Consider the following 17,015-nt stretch of genomic DNA (forward strand, 5'->3'; position numbering starts at 1 on the left):
CAGGACACTTATATATCTAAGTGAAGATTATCGACCAGCTTAAAAAATGTTTCATCGGAACACTTTGCTTTCAACTTTTCTTCCTTCAATTTTTCTGTACTTTCCTTTCAAGCAGTTCTTCAAATAATGTGTTGCAACATCTTTTCTTGCCACAATTATTGTTCTTTTATATCAGACACAATTTTATGAAGCGCTTATTTATCAATTTCTTATGTAGTGTTTTCAGCCTTTAATATGTCTGTAGTAATTCCTTCAATCTCGTACTTGCAACATCGATCGCGATTTGGTGAACCACTAGTGTGTCGAAAGTAAAATGTTATTGCACACGGATACTCACGTACACGAGCCCAACACACACATACATTTATATCGAGAGAGACCAGGAAGGATATATATATATATTTATACAGACATGCAAGAAGTAAATAGACATATTTAAATTTCAACATCTTTTATTTGATATTAATTGGTTCTAGGAGAGGTTTTCTTCTAGCTAGCTGCACGTCCATAATACCCAAGCTTATACAGATATGTAACACATGTTCTTGGACTAATTTCTAGCTATTTTGCAATGTCAGAAGCCTTCGAACGAGGTTCGTTTTCCACAATTCTCTTCAAACAGCGAAGCTTCCTTTCCGAAGTCCCAGGTCGGTCTGAACGAGAATCTGTTGATTATTTTCCTTAGCTTTTCAAGTCCATTATAATCTTATTTACAATAGCAAGAGAAATTTGAAGATTTTCGGCAATGTTTCGCTGGCTAAGACCAACCTCAGATTGCCCAACTATACGATCTCTTTGAAAATCTGACAGTTCTGCTGAATTTTTTTGTGCGTGGCATGGTTACTCTTCGCAAAAGTTTAATATAATAGGACCTGGAATGAAAGAGAATAATTACATTGTAAATTCTATTTCACTGAAAACACATTAAGTCTCCCAGATCAGAAATTTTGAAAATTAAAGTTGTCTATTTACTTCTTGCATGTCTGTGTATATTTATTTATTTACACACACACACATACACACACACACACACACACACACATACACAAACAAACAAACACACACATATTTACACACACGTTATTTACACACACACACACACACACACACATATATATATATATATATATATATATATATATATATATATATATATATATATATATATATATATATATATATATATATATATATATATATACACATAACAAACACACACCAAATGCAGACCAAAACATTTTTCAGGTTTAATCTTGTTTTCGGGATAGATTCTGCTTTTCTTGTTGAGCGCTGGTTATTATCTTTTCCTTATTTACATTTATAGAGAATCCACTTTTCCTCCCTTGTAATGATTCTATCTTGGAAAAGTTCGGTAGCGAGCCTTGTCTTCAATAACAAACAGAAGACAACCATCTGATGAAGCTAAGAGACGCCCAGAGCATAAGGTTCATACTGACAAAGTTTAGGCACTTTTCCTACTTATTGATGATATTTTGCGAGGTAAGTGTAATTTCTAATTAATTGTTTTGCTAAGTATATAGTTTATTTTGAATTTTCTTCAAATACAGCTTTCAGAGGTTCAATATTGTCATACTTTGGCTATCCAAATGCAAGGGAGTCTGTGAAAGAAGAATTTCCGGAACGAAATTGGTTAAACAATCGCTGATATGCCTAAGAACTTATAACTATATTTTCATAAGCAGAACAAATATTTTATACCACTTCCATTGCAGAAGAACTCTTTTTGAAATCATAAAATATGCAATGTCTGATATGAGTCTGATTCGAACTCCTTTATAAAAGTTAAGATCGATGCAAATTTAACAACTATTTCACAAACAAATCTGCAAAGAAGCAAAGATTCATAGGATGTGAAAAAAATAAATGCATATTTCATGTGTATAATTTTTTTTTTAAATATATCTAAATTAAATGACTTCGTAAGTCTTGCCAAACGGTTTCCTTTTCGAATTCTGTTTTAATTTACACCTACCTGCTCAATGAGAAGCTACTGCTAGCCGCTTCAGAAAGACTGTCTCAGCATCACATGGTCAACTGGAGTTCAAACCGGTATATTATATATTCATATAAGTATATTACACGTACTTATGTGCCTACACGTTTGCAAATATATCTGCAACAATATATGTATCTATATATCTACATACATACAAATTTATACAATTTTTGGCATATACATATTTTGGTATATATGTACTGTATTTACGTATGTATCGATGCAAGTATATATATATATATATATATATATATATATATATATATATATATATATATATATATATATATATATATTCACACACGAACTATACAATGAGGGAGAGAAGGTGAGATTGAAAGGACATTTAAGATTGAACGAAATATAAAAACATGAGAAATGAAAGACGGAAGGAAAGAATAAAAGAAAGAGCATGACGAAATCTGTACACCAATCGACGTCAAACTATACAACATACACACACACACACACACACACACACACACACACACACACACACACACACATACATATATATATATATATATATATATATATATATATATATATATATATATATATATATATATATATATGTTTATATATGTATTATATGTATATATCAATATATATGTATATGTGTGTATGTATATATGAATGCACATATATACATACCTGTGTATGCATGTATGTATAGGACTGTATGTGTGAATATATATATATATATAAATATATATATATATATACATATATGTATGTATATATGTATGTATGTACGTGTATTTCTGCGTATTTAAGTGTATGTATGTGTGAGTGTGTGAGTGTGCGCATGTGTGTGCGTCTGTATGCGTGTGTGATAGCTGGTAGGTAAAAAAAAAAAAAACGATCATTTGAACAGTTGTAACTAAAATCACCACCTTCGTGACTGAGAAACATGAAAATTCTGCAAGAGAAGCCGCAAGCTACAAGAAAATTCAAGAGAAAGATAAACAGAACGGCACTTGCTTATAAATGCGTGTGTGTGAATATATACATACGTATATATATATATATATATATATATATATATATATATATATATATATATATATATATATATATATATATATATATATATATATATGTCTAACTTTATGCATATATATATATATATATATATATATATATATATATATATATATATATATAGGTATATATATAAGTATATATATATATATACCTATATATATATATATGTATGTATGTATGTATGTATGCATACACATGCACATATTACGTTAGTGTGTGTGTGTGTGTGTGTGTGGAACAAGGGCCTATGTCTGTGTATGTGTGTTTGTCTGTGTTGAACAGCACATTGTATATGTTCGCGTGCGCGCAAGTGTGTGTTTGTGTGTGTGCCCGCGCGCCTGTATACATGTATGGATGTTGCTGGGCTCACACGAAACAGGAGAGTAAGACGAAAGATATGATGGACTGACAATTGGAATAGCGAGGCACCATAAGAGAGACAAATGCAGAGGAGGACCGCTAACGTTTATTGATTTAGCGAAAGACAGATAGAAAGAGGAAAAAAGAGAGAGAAAGACAGAGACAGAAACAGAGAGTGTATGTGTGAGAGAGAGAGAGAGAGAGAGAGAGAGAGAGCATGATTGTGATTGGGAGACTCATATATTGATAGACGGACGGAGTTAGTGGCATTGAGTATAATAGAATTGAAAAGGAGGAAGGACGTACGAGATGTGGTGAGTTTGAGATTAATGATTTGGGAATTAGTAGCGCATCTCTAGTCTTGTGGTGCGTGTCTTTTTTTTTTTTGTTTTTTTTTTGTGTGTGTCTATAACGGTATTGTTTTAGTTACGATACATGTGTTTATAGGTAAACAGGTGAGCAGGATTATGTGAATGTGTGTGTGTGTGTGGGGGGGGGGGGTTATGCATACGTGCGTATGTGTGTGTGTCTGTGCGTGTGTGGAAAAAGGATGGGGTACATTTAATTTCTGATTTGTATTTTACATTCTAAACCGTGAAAGTTGCATACAATTAAATATTAATAATAATAATGATAATAATAATAATAATAATAATTATTATTATTATTATTATTATTATTATTATTATTATTATTATTTACAGTTTTCAAGGGTGGGTTTGGTGTACAATATCTGAGATACAAGAACGCGCACGCGCAGAGGCAGACATAAATATATATACATCTTCATGCATACATAAGTATATACATATATGTGTGTGTGCACGTATATATATATATATATATATATATATATATATATATATATATATATATATATATATATATATATATATATATATACATATATATACATATATATATATATATATATATATATATATATATATATATATATATACATATATATACATATATATATATATATATATATATATATGTGTGTGTGTGTACACACACATAAACACATGTATATGGATATATATATAGCTATATACAGTTATGTATAGACATATATAGTTATGTCTATATTGTGAGTGTGTTTGTATGTGTGTTTGTGTTTATGTGACTCTACACGCGTGTGTGTGAATGTGCGTGTGCGTAGTCTGTGCTTGTGTATATGCATGTATATGTACATCTCTCTCTCTCTCTCTCTCTCTCTATATATATATATATATATATATATATATATATATATATATATATATATATAGAGAGAGAGAGAGAGAGAGAGAGAGAGAGAGAGAGATAGATAGGTAAATGACGGACTCTCCCGTCGTTTGACGATGTATGAGGGTTCGACAGTTTCTTACTGAACAACCACACAGATGATTCGTTTATAGTAAGCAAATGTTTTTGTACACATAGGCTCACTCCTTCCATCAAATCGACATTACCTGTACAGGTGCAACTGGGTGCCACATGTCAGATGTCGAAATAAATGCAGAGCAACGCGACACTCAGTCTGAGAATCGAACCAACGATCTCCCAACCTTGAGTGCAACACCTTAACCACTTAGACGTGCGTCTTAGATAAACAGCGAAACATCCTGTTCGTGAAATTAACGTACAATTGCCTGAGTACTCCACGGAGACGAGTACTCTTCACGTAGTTTCAGTTTGACGGAGAATGTGGCAAGGCTGTCCCTCTGAAATGCAGGTACTACTCATTTTTGCCAGGTGAGTGAACTGAAGCAGCGTGAAATGAAGTGTCTTGCTCAAGGAGACAACGTATTACCATGAATTTAGCTGCATTTTCTGCCCATTTTCTATAATCTTGCATCTGAAAATAATAATCCCAGACCCTCAGCTTACTCAAGAAATGAAGAGGCATGCTTGTTACTGTGGTTATAAATGCTGAGCATAGTGATTTAGAAATATCAGAAATTTAAAAAGTTGCCAGATCTTTCGTTTTCAAAGTTTGTGAGGAGACAGAGATTGAAGATGGAAACGTATTACCAGTATCAATGTATAAAAGAGCATTCTAAACGCTCTAAAATTGTCAGAACACCGGAAGTTATCCAACAAGTTCAACAGGCCATTGCTTACAATCCCAGAAATTCCATGAGGTCAATTGCAAAAGATCTTCATGTGTCAGAAGGAACATTCAGAAACGTTGTCCACGAAGACAACAGATATAAGTATGATATGATGAGGAAAGATCAATTTGTCAGAAGAAAGAAAATCACTACATCAGATCAAGAAGACTCTTAAACAAACTGAAAAATCCAGAAGATTTGATTTGGTTTTTCTCAAATGAGAAAACTTGGATCAAGTTCAAAAAGTTAACAGAAGAAATTACAGATGGTTGTCAGACCCTTCTGAAGTTACAAGTGCTATGCATACAACTTTTCCAGCAACTGTCATGGTTTTAGGGGTTGTCAGCAATGAAGGATATATGATGCTTCCTTTCTTCTTCTCACAAGGCTTTAGAGATAATTGTGCTGCCTACATTGAGGTCCATAATTGTTAAAACCTGGCTAGACAGTGTATGCCATGGAAGGCCATGTCACACATGGCTGAAGTAACACAGGAATGGATGGCTGAAAATCTTCATGATCACATGACCCCTAACATTTGGCCTCCTAATTCTCCAGATCTCAATCCATTGGACTATTACATGACGAACGTTTTTGAGAGAGAGTTCAACCAAGGCGCCTATAACATCAAAGATAGTTCGAAAGCTGCCATAGTCGGAGTAATGTCTAAAATGAACCAGGACCACTTTATTCGAGAATGTAGATAATTTAGATCTCATATAGAAGCAATTGTTGAAGCTGAAGGTTGCTTTATTGAATAACTTTATAGAAAAGGTTTATTTTTATCCACATAGATTTTTTGATAAATAAAGTTAGTATCTGTTATTATATATCTGTTTTCTTTTTGTACGCATAAGTCTGTCTTACGTATATATACACACATACAAACACACACACACTCAGATATGTCATTGTTTATACTAATATCCGAAACATCAAGTCTCTTCCCGCTTTCCAAGAGGTCAAATATTATGACAACTTCCCGTACTATATTCTTTTTGCACTCATTGCCAGATACACACGTATATTCTTCTATATATATTTGTATGAATGTATGCGTTGTTTGTTCGCATCCCAGAGAATGTTTTTACGTATTAATGTCAGCACCTGACACACGTTTCGACCAAAGATATCGGATCACTACTCTGTTCTTCAGTGGCGCACATTGCTACTGGAATTAGTGATTGATCACACTAATTGTCGTATTATCAATACATTCCAAAGAGGGCTGAGACAAAAGTGAATTATTTTCACAGTAAGAAATATCAAACTTTAGAGCAGTTTAAGTATGCTTGAGACATATCTGAACTTATAAAGGACTATCGGTGCAGTTTGCTACTTAAGAAAATTAAAAAGAGCCACACTTATAGACTACCAGTTACATTTCGAGCTCTTTAGTTCTCTACAGAACCAGATACCAAAACAGGCAACTCACACTTTACAGAAAAGCTTGACTTCCTGTTTCAAAATTCAGTAAATATTATTTACTGCTCGTGGACTGAAGCAACTATGAGATTAGATGCGCAAAGCAATGGCAGAAAACTAAACAAACTTAAGCAAGTTCAAATATTTTTGAGACATATTTGGAAGTGTAAAAGCTTTTCACTGCAGTTTGGTAAAACTCACTAATACGGATTTTTCCCCGATGCTGTAGGACGGGATCCAAAATAGATGTTATATATCTTTATTTCAATGAAGATTTCAACAAAATAGAGTCAGATGCTGATGAGATTATCCATTGTTTGTTTATATTGCATGCCAGTGCCGAAAATTAAATATTTCCTGGCTAACAGGGCCCAAAATTTTATGTTAACGGATTGACCTCAAGACGAACAAATTCGCTAATCACTAGTAGTGTGCACAAAAGTGTTGTGTTCTTTCTGCTTGGCTTATTATTTACATAATGCGAAAGTGTCGACCAGGTAGAATCGTTATTACACCAAACAAAATACTTAGTGTCAGGTTGTTTCACTTTACAGTCGGAGTTCAAATTCTGCCGAACTCGACTTTGCTTTTCAGCCTTTTAACTTCAATTAATTAGGAAACTGCTCAACACTAGAGTCGAGGCAATCTACGTACACTATACTGCAAATTTCAGGCCTTGTGTCTGTAGTAGAAATTATTATAGAATGCTTTACATAATGTCATTGCAAATGTCATCACAGTAACATTTAAAACTTTACAGTTGACACTAAGCTGCAGAAACGCATCAGCGGACTAAGTGACCGGATAATGTACATATTATTCAATTTGTTATAGGCTGATCACAGCTGGAAGCAGTAATCTATTCTATGCACTCCGATTTAAGGTGAAAAAGGTAATAGGTTGCTGAAAAACGAGAAATTTCAGTTCACTGGAGAGAGACAGATATAGATATACATACACATACATATCCTCGCAGTGGAAAATACACACACACACATACATACATGCATACATACATACATACATACACACATACATGTGTGTGTGTGTGTGTGTGTGTGTGTGTGTGCGTGCGTGTTTGTGTTCTTTATTCATAGAGCTGCAAAGACGTCATAAAAACTGTTACTCAGAAAAAATATAACCTGTCTTGAATGGCACAACAATGCAAACTGGACTATAATAACTGTTATAATTTAATTATCCATAGTGTGATATAATATTATTTCGGAATACAAAAAATCCTTCTTCAGATATCGCTAGGAATTGATCGAGTCACTGCTATAATCGGTTTTACAACGATTCCTGAAATTTACTCAGTTACTCAGAGTTTCACGTTCCCGTTCGTCGGACAGTTTTCGTTGAGAAAACTATCCGACGAACAGGAACATGAGACTCTGAGTAACAGTTTTTGTGATGTCTTTGCAGCTTTATTAACAGAGCATATTACTCTACCTCGGTATTCGAGTACTATTTTTTCTACCTTGTTTCTCATTTATGTGCTTACTCGGGTATATATACATATGGGGAGAGAGAGAGTAAAGATTAGTTGTCAACATAATTTCGCGGTCCTGATTAGGACGAATATTACTGTTATCTAGGCCCAGGAAAGATCGTCTTCAGCTAGCTATCGACGTACTATCTGCATCTTTATACTGTTGAACAAGGGAGTTTATTCTCTCCATTCACCACTAAGCAATACTTGTGCACCAATTGTTTTGGGCTTATTTCTCTTCATCAGCCCAGAATAAGTGCTAGGCACTTATAGTGACACTAAAGTCTTGTGCGAAATATATATTTTCAAAGTGAAACACAGCCACTGATCTCATAAATAGATTCTTTTATTCTTTTACTTGTTTCAGTCATATGACTGCGGCCATGAAGGAGCACCTCCTTGAATGGAGTTTACTGGAAGAATTCGACCCCAGGGCTTATTATTTGTAAGCCTAGTATTTATTCTATCGGTCCGTTTTGCCGAGTTGCTAAGTTACAGGGACATTAACATACGAACATCGTTTTCCAATCGATGGTGGGGACAAACCCAGACACACACGTGCATATATATATATATATATATATATATATATATGCATACAAAAAATGGGACAAAAAATGGGACAAGAACTCACAAGGCGACAACACAGTTAGTTGATAGAGAAAGAGACAAGAAAAAACAATGAGTTTTCTTTCTTCCGTCGAGTTCCAGATCATCGTTGCAGTTTCGGCTTGTTATACTCAAGATTGCTCCAATCTGGCCAGCCCCAACGAAAATTTAAAAAAAGAGCACTAGATTCCTTGGAAGAAAGCAGCGAATGTATACGAAAACAAGGACAGACTTCTTTCAGTTTCCGTCTAGTAAATTCACTCACAAAGATTTAGTCGGCTCGAGGCTATAGTAGAAGACACTTGCTGAAGGTGACATGCAGTGGGTCTTAACCCGGAACCATGTGATTGGGAAGCAAACATTTTAGCACACAGCCACTCCTGCGCGTATTTGTGTGTGTGTGTGTGTGTGTGTGTGTGTGTGTGTGCATTTCATTGTTTATATGCGGTATAGGGGTGCTAGGTGTTCATAAACAATTCTCTCTTGCTCCTCCTTTTTCTTTCATATGTTTCCATCACTTAAATCTAAAAATTCAAACGTTCTAACACCGAAATCCATTCCGGTGAATCTATAATTATCCGTGCCATAATCCCTACACATATACAACACACATACGTGCGCGCGCGCATACACACGCGCACTCACTTACATATGTATATGTGAGTGGGTATATGCGTGTGTTGGTATGCATGTATATATAATGAACGCAGCGTAGTTAGCATCTCATGTTCTTTTTTTTTTCTTAGGAAACAGTCTTGAATTTTTCTTATCAATGTTAAGTTGTTAAAGCCATTACGCCTATGGCTTAATCTATTAAATATTCATGAATATCTTGCATTTTATTAAAGATTTGAAATGTAAAACGAAAAAAAAAAGGGGAAGCAAAAAAAAAAAAGATTTTGTCTTCACCATACTTTCACAATTATAATGTGTCCCATGTTGGGTCGTGACTAACACATCAGCTTGTTAAACGCTGCTCCATTCAAAAACTATTGTCGAAAGAAACACACACACACGAACTCTACGCGCGTGCTCAAACACTTTTCTTCACATCTATAGTAGCCTGCTCAAATACAAGTGCATAATGAGGGGCATGAAGAAATAAAATAGATCCTAATTAAATATCATATCTGTTGTGAAACCAGTAACCAGGAGTGAGTTCATTGCCGTGTGCTTAAAAATTCGAAAGCACCACTCAGAATTTTGTTCATCATTAGCAAGGCCAGGCATTGCCTTTCAGCCCATCAGATTTACTACAGGAAGGTCCAAAATACGGTACGTATGCTATAAATCAGTTTTAGCCGAAGTGTTGATTCAAGAACGGAAACAATAGATCACCGGGTATCATTGACTGAACCATTAACGCAAACTAGAAAACACTCAACCCCCACCTTCACACATACACACACAAACACACACACATGCATACAAATATATACATACATAGACAAACACACACACACGTGTGTGTGTGTGTGTGTGTGTGTGTGTGTGTGTGTGTGTGTGTTTGTCCTTATGTGTGTGAGCATGTGTGAAGAGTGTTCGTCAGTGAGGATACATATCTAAACGATGAGCTTCCTCGGCGGGTCCTTCTACCAAAATAAACTCAAGACAGTACGTGGGCCGAGGAAGGAAGACAAGGGGGAAAAAGAGAAAATTAGAATCTGGAGTGGAAAGTAAATAGAACGTCTCGTAGCGTTGCATTTTCCAACGGTTTTTTTCAAATAAGCTATGTAGCATTCTTCTCTATTCGCAGTTGTCACATTCGGTAATAATGTCTTATGGTTGAGTTGAATTTTATGTATTTCCCTGAAGAGAAGATTACATCTTTCTCAACATCACCCGTTCCTTTGGAATGAACCAATTTTATTCTTCGAAACGTATGTCGGAAATAAAAGAAATCATTTAACACATGCGTATAACTCTATTTACTTAATCTTATATATATATATATATATATATATATATATACAAACACACTCATGCACATGCATGTGTGTATACACACACTACACACAGAGACACACACACACATACATGCATATATATGTGTGTGTGTGTGTGGAGGTTGTCTACTCCTTATGCCGAGTTTGCCCTCCTTCATAGATAGACAGATAGATCGATAGATAGATGGATATGTAGGTAATTAGGCAGGTAGGTAGAAGTTAAGTAGGTAGGATGGGTGAGAGGCGGAGGGAGGGAGGGAGGGAGGGAGGGAGGGAGGGAGGGAGGTAGACAGTACGAAAAGGCATAACAAAGACATAAAAATATACAGGTAGATACCATGATTGATTGATATACTATTTGATTAATTGATCGATTCATATCAAAGCACATACAGATATTGGGACTAATATCATTATTTCATTGCGGGTGTGTATAAATAAACTTGTGTCCGTATGTGTGTATATGTGTGGGGTGTGGGGTTTGGCATGCCTGGGTGAGTGTATTATATAAACTGCAAATACATACATATGTGGAACGCAACTTAGATATACCTCGGTCAATACATAAGTACGAATAAAGGTAAAATGCTATATTGACAGGTACGTGCATGAAAGGATAGCAATTTATATATATATATATATATACATATATATATATATATATATATATATATATATATATATATATATATATATATATATATATATATGTATATGTATATGTATATATATATATATATATATATATATATAAATATATAAAGGTGGGTGTGCATACATATGAGGACTCAGACTTATTGTCAAAGGTGCGAAACTGAATATTACTATTTGGTCGATAACTGTTGAAGTATTACTTACCTTCTATCTGTTTCCCGTTCGTTTTTATATTCAGTATACGTTACGTCGTTCGTTTATACATTTTTTTTTTCATTTAGCAAGTAATGGGACGCAACACACACCGAGTTTATATTAATAAGTAAGTTTATATATAGTGAGAATTTACAAAAGAAAGATAAAAAGTAAAGACGAAAACGTGTGTGTAAAGAACAGACAGATGTATTAGTTTAACGCTCGAGAAGTGAGAAAGTATTTTACGTTTCGAGCCTACGCTCTTCGACAGAAAGGAATACAGAAATAAACAAGGAGAGAAAATAAAATTGTTTAGTGGTTAGCGATCTCTCATTGTGCATATACATACATACATACATATATATATATATATATATATATATATATATATATATATATATATATATATATATATATATATATATATATATATATACATACATACATATTTATATGCTTGTGCACAACGTGGAGTGCACCGTCACCAACTGCCCTATAAAAGACACACGCTTTTTCCAACCACCGCTATTCGGAATGACCAGAAGAAGAAGAAGTCTGCACTCAGAAATATAGAAATACAAGGTAAAACGGAAGCTTTGTACCGTTTTCTTTTCATTTTGTGGTTTACTATGTACCATCTCACATTGTTCCGTATTTACACAAGTACATTCTTTATATATATATATATATATATATATATATATATATATATATATATATATACACACAAATTTTTTTTAATCGGGTGAATGTGAGTTCGTTCTTTAATTGGAATAATTTCCAAAGATTTCTAATAACTTTTGTTCGTAGTTTACTTTCGAATTTACTTACATAAATTCGTATAGGTATGAAAGTTTGTATACAAATAGTCAATATATGATTTAACTTATTAAACACAGTTCAAAAAATCCATTCATTATATGTAATGAATTAGATTAGATGTTAAAATGGATTATAGTTTTTTTTAATTTCATGTTGATATACAATTTGTTTCATACAAAAAGACACATATATTCATAATTGAAAAATTGTAATAGTCATATTTGCACTTGTCGGTAGCTGGTATAAAAACTAAAAAAATAGACGTTAGAAGTACATAGATTTTATCTTAGTTATAATTTTGGATTAATATATTCGATCTTGCAGTCATGCCTATTTGAATCAAAACTAAAAAAATACATAATTGGGTGCTAATATATGTATTAATATATGTAATTTATTATTAATGTTATTAATAATGTACTGCATCACCGTGTTTTCATTTTCGCAACGTTTAAAACTGGATGAAGATTCTTCATGAGTCATACAGTCTGTGTCAGAGAGACTGATACGGCCGGTTTCCGGTTTCCGTGACGTATATATCAACTCCACCCCCACCAGAAGGGGCTCCAGTCCGTCGCAGGAATAGTCATTTTTGCCAGGTGAGCAACGTAAAGTGATGTGTTTTGCACAAAGCACAACCCGTCAGCAGGTCCGAAATTCGAAACCACAATTCATACGATGAAGATTCCAACCACCTAGCAAATAAGTTACATACCTTCCCTTCATATATATATATATATATATATATATATATATATACATACATACATACCATACATACATACATACATACATACATACATACATGCATGTTGCATGGCACGGTTGTTAGAGCGTCTGAGATTGTCAGTTCGAATCCCGGACCGGGCTGCGTGTTGTGTTCTTGAGCAAGGCACTCTATTTTACATTGCTTCAGTTCACTCAGTTGTAGAAATGAGTTGCAACGTCACTGGTGCCAAGCTGTATCGGCCTTTGCCTTTCCCTTGGATAACACGGGTGGCGTGGAGAGGGGAGGCATGTATGCATGGGTGACTCCTGGTCCTCCATAAACAACCTTGCCCGGACTTGTGCCTGGGAGGGTAACTTTCTAGGTGTAATCCCATAGTCAGTCATGATCGAAGGGGATCTCATCTTATTCTGGGTGCGGCAAAATGAGTTGACATATTTGTAGGTGATAATAAAATCAAAATAGAGTACAGAATGGAAAATGTGTTTTATTTTCAAAATGTACTTACAATACCATATTGTTTCATTAGGTTTTGAAAATCAAATCAGTCAAGTGGGTGCCGTTACTATCCACACACTTTCGAACGCGTTCGCGAAAGTTGTCCATAACTCGACAAGTCATTTCATGTGGAATGGCAGCAATTTCTGGACGGATGGCATCTTTTAATTTTTCAATAGGTCGAGGGTGATTGGCAGGGGTTCCAACTAGGTGATCGGGTAACCGATGTCATGTGCTGAATAAGTTCAAATGACCAGGGATCATCTCCCTCAAAATTCCCATCGCACATTGTGATTTGTGGTCTGTTGCCCCATCCTGTTGAAACCAAAGGTTGTCCCTATTGTCAAGTTCATTCAACTTGAGTTTCAGAAAACTTTTTTTTATAACATCACATAATATCAAACAGAATCAACAGTAACATTGTCTTCTTCGAAGAAGTAGGGACTCCAAATGCCGAATTGTGCCGCCGCACAATTTCGAGTAAGTACGGGATCATGTCTAACAAGCCTTAAGTGCCGACGGAACACTCTTCGTGTTGCAGTTACCGATTCGCTGCTATTGATAAACGTTTCCACAATGAAAGCGTGATACTCGCCCGTCCAGTACATGTTGGCAACTGAAAGTGAAATGAAACAAAATGACACAAGCTGCACCTACAGAAGCAAAATGGCATCATATGAACATTTCGAAAATAAAAACACGTTTTTCGTTCTTTACTCTGTGCTCCTTGTCAATATCGGACAAGACTCGAACTATGGCGACGTTCAAAAAATGTTGGTGCTGTGGGGGTTTTCATTGACATTTTTATCAAAGATGCTCCATACATAGTAGTCCAGTGGATTGAGATCTGGAGAATTAGGAAGCCAAACGTCGGGGGTGATGTTATGCAAATTGTCAGCCATCCGTTCTTGATTCATTTGAACTTGTTGGAAGACTTAAGGCCTTTTTGATCATACACTGTTGATCCAAGGCTTAACAACTTTATCCAGAACGTCAATATACGCAGCAGTATTCATCCTAAGGCCTTGTGGAAACTGAAAGAAGCCTGTCGTATATATGTATATATATGTATGTGTGTGTATATGTTTGTGTGTATGTGTCTGTTCTCCCAACATCGCTTGACAACCGATGGTGGTGTGTTTACGTCTCCGTAACTTAGCGGTTCGGCAAAAAAAAACGATAGAATAAGTACTAAGCTTACAACGAATAAGTCCTGGCGTCGATTTGCTCGACTAAAGGCGGTGCTCCAGCATGACAGCAGTCAAATGACTGAAACAAGTAAAAGAGTAAAAGAGTAAAGAGCGAATGAGTAAATTAATAATTTACGACAGAAGCAGCCTTTGTAACGAACATTAATTAGCACATCCAACCTAACTTGCATGTGTTGCTTATAAGGCCGTAGACTTCGGTAAACGCCTCGAGAAATCATCTCACGTAGACGGCAAATGCTGAAAAGCTTGGTAAAGAAAGTATATGGTTTCACAGATATTTGATGTGCCATTCGATGTTTGGTTGTCTGCTACCGATGATACGCAATTTACAATGAAATCACGTCATACGGCAGTGCCTTTTCGCTGGTACCGAAAAAATTTCGTGGACCGATTTTAAGCTGTTCTTTTTAGCATTTGTCGTTTACTGCAGTTCTAGGCGTTCAATATAACACATACATCTCAGTTTGGATTTACTAATTAGTACTTGTTTCAAAGGCTTCTTTCGTCGATAACAAGTAACTTATACAGAGCCCACCAGCTTTTTGCGACATCACTTATGGTATGGTCGATGTTTGACTGCCATTTGCTGACGAACAGCAATTTACGATATAATAACGTTATACAACAGTGTTATTGGTCGGTGCTGGCAGAATATCGTCGACCGATATTTTCTCAGCCTTTTAGCAATTATCGACTACAGGAGATGATTGTTCGTGACGTTTACCTCAGTTCTAGGCGTTATAAGCTACACGTCCAAGTTAGGTTAGATATGCTAATTAATGAATGTCCATATTCTGCATATATATGCATTAACTAGTAAGTCTCTAGAGCGTACATGAGGTTTTATAATCTGGTAATGATTTCCTATAATTTAAGGTTTTTAAGAACGTCTACGATTTGCACCAATATTGAACCTTGCTTTTAGCAGTACTATAGAATAGCAAAGAATTTTAAGGCAGTTTAGATTTTCAGCTGTACAAATGCCACACTTTACAATAGATTATCCTTCAAGCATATTATAAAGAATTTTGCTTTTTATCACAAATGTTTGATGCTGTTGTTGACTGTTCCTTCATATACAATGGGCGGGGCATTGCGCAATTGACTAGATGAAGATATGTTGTCGTTTCTGTATCTTCGAAAGCATTTGACAAAATGAGTAAAGGCCAAGTTATTTCTGCGTTTGTTCTTCGTTTAAAATAATGTCTTCTAGCTGGAGATGAAGGAATCATCGCTGAAACCACTGCCCTCTGATATTCGTAATAGTAATGCGCGCATTATCATAGCTATAACAATTCATATGATGACAAGTATACATATATAAACACACAGATATATACGTATACATGAATATATATATATATATATATGCAAAATTGAGAGAGGTGATAAAAGTGTCGGAGGTTACTGAGTAGCACTGCTTATGCTTAAATAAGAGTTAAATAATTCCGTAAAAACTAAAGCACTATACTTAATGAATGACAAAGGGAGGTAAACCTATATAGCCGTATTGCAATTACGAATTTTGGCGTAGACCGCCTTAACGTCTATGGTTAAAGTCAACTTCCTTTGTCAATCGTATAAGAAAAACCGTTGGAAACATGTGCTGATTTTCAAAACGGTAAAAGGGTAAACAACGAATTAAAAGAGTGGCTTATTAGCATTTTGAACCTAAAGGTTAAATTAAGAGAAGTCATAAAATTGACGGAGTTTGCTGATTAGCAACGCTTATGCTAAAATAAGAGTTAATTAACTCCAAAGCCACTAGAGGACTATATTTAATAACTGACAAAGGGAGGTAAGTCTTTAGAGTATATAACCGTATCACGATTTCGAATTTTGATGTAAACTACGTTAATTCTCATCAGCCACCATTTTCATTTGTTGTCTTATATATATGCATATATTTCGGA

General features: G+C 34.9%; 1 long non-coding RNA gene across 1 annotated transcript in view; it reads right to left on the reverse strand.

Moving 5' to 3' along the window:
- Window positions 1-434: 434 nt before the first annotated feature.
- The window catches only part of LOC149135349 (uncharacterized), a 26,766-nt gene continuing 10,185 nt past the window's right edge, over window positions 435-17,015 (reverse strand). Inside the window, exon 2 of the long non-coding RNA XR_016242373.1 lies at window positions 435-872. This is a non-coding gene — a long non-coding RNA (uncharacterized LOC149135349). The remainder of the gene's footprint in view (window positions 873-17,015) is intronic.

Source organism: Octopus bimaculoides, chromosome 6, assembly GCF_046866305.1.
Source record: "Octopus bimaculoides isolate indiv1 chromosome 6, ASM4686630v1, whole genome shotgun sequence".
Classification (NCBI taxonomy): domain Eukaryota; kingdom Metazoa; phylum Mollusca; class Cephalopoda; order Octopoda; family Octopodidae; genus Octopus; species Octopus bimaculoides.